This window comes from Leptinotarsa decemlineata, unplaced genomic scaffold, assembly GCF_025532065.1.
Source record: "Leptinotarsa decemlineata unplaced genomic scaffold, Ldec_3_MD MMD2_tig00078422_RagTag_RagTag, whole genome shotgun sequence".
NCBI classification, from domain to species: domain Eukaryota; kingdom Metazoa; phylum Arthropoda; class Insecta; order Coleoptera; family Chrysomelidae; genus Leptinotarsa; species Leptinotarsa decemlineata.
In genome coordinates, this window is record NW_027412747.1 from 12,802,510 (window position 1) to 12,807,142 (window position 4,633).

A 4,633-nucleotide genomic window follows, 5' to 3' on the forward strand; every position below is an offset into this window, starting at 1 on the left:
AATCTCTTTCTCTCAACTCTTGCATCAATTGCATGATTGAAATGAAATTTGCTTGCTCGTATCATTTGAGACAATCTGAAATGTATTCCCTTAATTTGTTACAGGGCAGACACGTTCGAACTTCTCGTGATTGACGTTACCAGTTCTTTCAAATCTTATTTTTAGAGCCTGAAAGGCCGTTCTATCTGGTTGTCTTTTTTTGGGGAACTTCTCTTCGTAAATCCTAGATGTAGGAAGGCAGTTTCTGTCTCTTTCCCCCAAATCATAGACCATTTGCATTATATCTTCCAATACATGATTGAATTGTACATTGATTCAATCTACACGCGAAAGACACTTCAACACATGGCGTTATTGACAAATTCCAAGGTTCATTTTTTGATGTCAGTCATGAATAACTGAATTTTTAGATTCTTTGAGATTCCTATCTTTGAAACCGCTGATAACTATCACTAGATGGTATAAAAAATGCTAATGTACTAGCGATTAGTTTCGAAACCGCTGATAACTATCACCAGATGGTGTAAAAATGCTAATGTACTAGCGATTAGTTTTAATATTCGAAAAACAAATTTGAGTGAGGGAACAATAATTGTGGAACAATAATAAGTGTTGTTACAATAATTACTAAAACTTAGTATAATTTGTAAAATATCAGTTTTTTGTATAGTATACCTGTGATAAAAAATGTCGTGAAATTTTGAAACATACAAAATACAGGGTGTTCCATTGGAAAAAGTTGGATTATGTCTGTTTGAAAATGAATGAAACTTGACCGGTTTTACGGAGCACCCTATATATTATTTCCGAAAGTTGAGATTCCCGAAATTATCATAGTGATATTGAATAACTATTCCTAAAAAAATCCAACTGCATGGTGAATTAAAAAATTATTGTATGCAAATAGGTTTTTCTAGAATAACTTGGCAATGTGGATCATAATATATATTGATAAAGAGGCTATACCATTATGGTGTAAAAGATAATGCATTTACGTGCATTACAAGCTGTTTGAAAATCGCAAACAGTATGTATGTTTGAGGAATTAACAATGCAATGAGACGGGGGTTACAAATTCTACATTAGCTTATATCAACGTAGGTGTTCCACAGGGTTCTATTTTGGGTCCTGTGTTATTTCTACTACATATTAATAATATTGAAAAACTATGTGAAAATGTTCATGTTACAATGTATGCAGATTATATCTCTGTACTTGTGTCAGATCATTCTGATGAAAAGCTCGGAACATGTTGTAATGAGCTGATCCGATCATTGGCTACATGGTCATATAACAACTCATTATTCTTCAATGTGGATAAGACAGAATATCTTAGGTTTCACAACCGTCAAAAAATTTGTACAAAACCTGATCTCACTGTAAATGATAAGCCAGTTTCCAATATCAAGTTATTAGGTATGTGCATTGATGAACATCTTGATTGGAAAGTACATTGTTCGAGTTTGATATCAGCGCTTCATTCGCAGTGCTATCTTCTGAAAAATTGGAGAACGGTACTTACACATTCTCAATTGCTGGTGGTATATTACGGGCAAGTGGAGAGTCGTATGCGTTTCTGGGGATGGTCAACCACGTCTCAGTAAGTTTTCATTGTACAAAAAAAATCATCAAGTGCATCATGAATGTGCCTAGTACCGAGAGGTACAACATTTTTTTCAGCAAATATGAAATCTTAGCACTTCCATCGTTATATGTTTTTGAATTGTGTCTCTATATTTTCACGAATAGAGATATTTTTGTGAAGCATTCTGATATACATCAAGTAAATACTCGTTCTGAAAATCACTTCCATATACCAATTTGTAAAAATAGAGTACATTTCTCCTCTCCTGCTAAAATGGTTTACGTGCATTTGATAAATTACCAAATGAATTGAAAAACTGTTCTTCGTTATTGACTTTCAAAAAGCAACTCAAAAAATTACTGGTTAAAAGATGTTTTTATTCAACAGATGAATTCTTTTCAGAAGATATTTTACATTTTTATATGTATAATCATTTTTATATGTTTTTATATATTTTTTTCGGCGAGTCTTTGTATTCCAAAGCTCTGAATGTGATATTGTTAAATCTACCTTGTATGTTTTTTTTTTCTAGACATGACTATTCGAATTCAATGTTTTGTCTCTTAGGACATTCCACCAAGGACTCCAACAATCGGGAGGGCGCGCCAGCATTATCAACCAATGACCACTCCCCACACCTTGGGGTAAGTGATCAGTGGGTCCAAAAATCATGTGCCCTGAGCAAGCGCAGTGAGCCAAGAATGACAGCCTTCTGCATCTGTGCAGCTAAGATTTCTGCCTCAGTGCGGCAAGCCGGTATGATCTTAAGATTCGAGAGTAGAGAGGACATCATTCCACCAAGGACTCCAATAATCAGAACAACCATCTTGACAGAGTGATCTGGATATAGTCTGCGGAGTTCGAAGAGAAACTCTCGATATTTTATCCGTTTTTCCTCCTCTTTTCTGACGATATTCGTCTCGCCAGGAGCTGAAAACTCCACGACAAATATCGTTTTGGTCTGGTGATCGAGAAGGACTACATCAGGCTTATTAGCTTGTATGAGCCTGAGGGTGGGGAACGAATAGTTCCAATAAATTCGGCACTTCTCGTTCCCCACAACGGATTCAATATCCCCCGGAGCGTAGGGCAACACCTGTGTCTCGTCAATACCGTAAGAGTTCCGTAGATGGTAATATAGCACTCTTAGGGCCGCGTTATGTCGAAGGATATAGGCCGAGATCGCATAAGCTGGACATGCTGATAGCAAGTGCATTAGGGTCTCGGGCGCCTCGCGGCAGGCCCTGCACCTTGTGTCAGGAACCTCTATACCCATCATGCGACTGCGGTAGACTAAGGTGTTGAAGACATCATCCTGGCAAGCCACGATGAACCCCTCAGTTTCCGACTTCAGCCCACTCGACCTGAGAAAAGCGAACGTCAGGCGCTTTGATAAGCCAAGGTCTCCAATGTTATTGAAGAAGACCCCATGCATTGGCTTATCCTTGTGTCTCCACAGAAGTAAGGTGATCTCTGCGGCTTTATTATTATTATTTATTATGCTGCAATGGAAGTTCGAAAACAAAAATTCCTTGGAGAGCTAAAAAAGTATGGAATCAAATGACGTATTCATATACTGGGTGTTCTATTTGAAATAATACAACTTTGGTTGGCCACGCTCGGCTGAATCACTCAGTATGCAAGAAAATAATTTTTAAAGATGGTATTTATCGATATGACTGCAAAAAAAATCGAGCAGTCCGAAAAATTGTTTCCTCTGATAGCAATGGACCGAGGGAATCTTGTTGACTAAGCCTGTGCATTCATAAGACATTTCCTAAGCTGAGTAAGGAAAAGTTGAAACCTGAATTATTTGATGGTCCTCGAAAATTGATGAAACTTTACAAAAGTTATGATTGATTTTGAAAGTGAAGCATGGAGAAGTTTTGTGTTGGTAGTTGAAAATTTTCTAGAAAACTATAAAGCATCAAATTATAGAGAAATTGTGTAAGAGATGTTGAGAAGCTTTGAAATGTTAGGGACAAATATGAGCATAAAGTTACACTTTCTCCACAGTCATCTGGATATATTTCAAAAGAATCTGGAAAATCATAGTGAGTAATAGGGGTAGCGGTTCCACCAGGATCTCAAAGTAATGCAAGAAAGGTATCAGGGTAAATGGAACTGTCACATGATGACACATTACTGGCAGCCTACAAAAAAGAGATGGTCCCCAGAAATAATATGACAAAAAAGCTACTGAATGGCGTCTTTCTGAAGTTCAAAATAAATTTCATGATTTTTTTCATTGTCAACTTTTATAAATGTTACACAAATATTTGAGCAAAGCACTCAATAATAATTTATATTATTTTCATACAGAAAGTTAATATTTAAGAATATACTTGTTATGTCCTTGTCATTTTTACTGATTGAATAAATATGAAAATGAAGAATGAAAAAAAATCGTACCCAATTTCTCAAAATCATCCATAGTTTCGTTAATTGTTGGCGTATATGTATTAGAAAACACTATTACATCAAGGGCTCTTAAATAGCTCAAGGTTTCCTGCGTTTCCTCGGATATTTTACACATTTCTCTTTCGAATTGAAATACTAGACACTGTATTGTCATTACAACTTCTCAAATGTGGTACAGTGGTTGATCTACTAGAGATTCAACTATTCGTGGGTGAGTTTGGTGTGTCCAAATCGAAGTCGAGTGATCATAACTTGTTTCCGTCTTTTCAGTACTCCATAGTTCCATGGGCCAACTTTGGGTTTCCATTCTCTCAGTTTGGATGAAGTAGTACTATGCCATTCAATATTCCAATGTTCTCTTTTGACGGGTTGGCTGTCCTTGTTCAGCTTTCACTGCCTGAACCACTGTGCATGCTGTTTTTGGCGAGTGCATTGGCTGGGACGTGGGTTGTGATGCCTGCTTCCACGTAGCTCCGCTGGATACGGGAATGACAGAATCACTTGTGGTTCTGTTATTCCCTAACTGAATGGCATCCCAACAATGTCTTAATCCTAAGGTGTGTGTATCCGTGCCGAGGGGATAGATGGCACTGAGCCTATCAGCTGTCTTTACGGAATCTTCGAGAG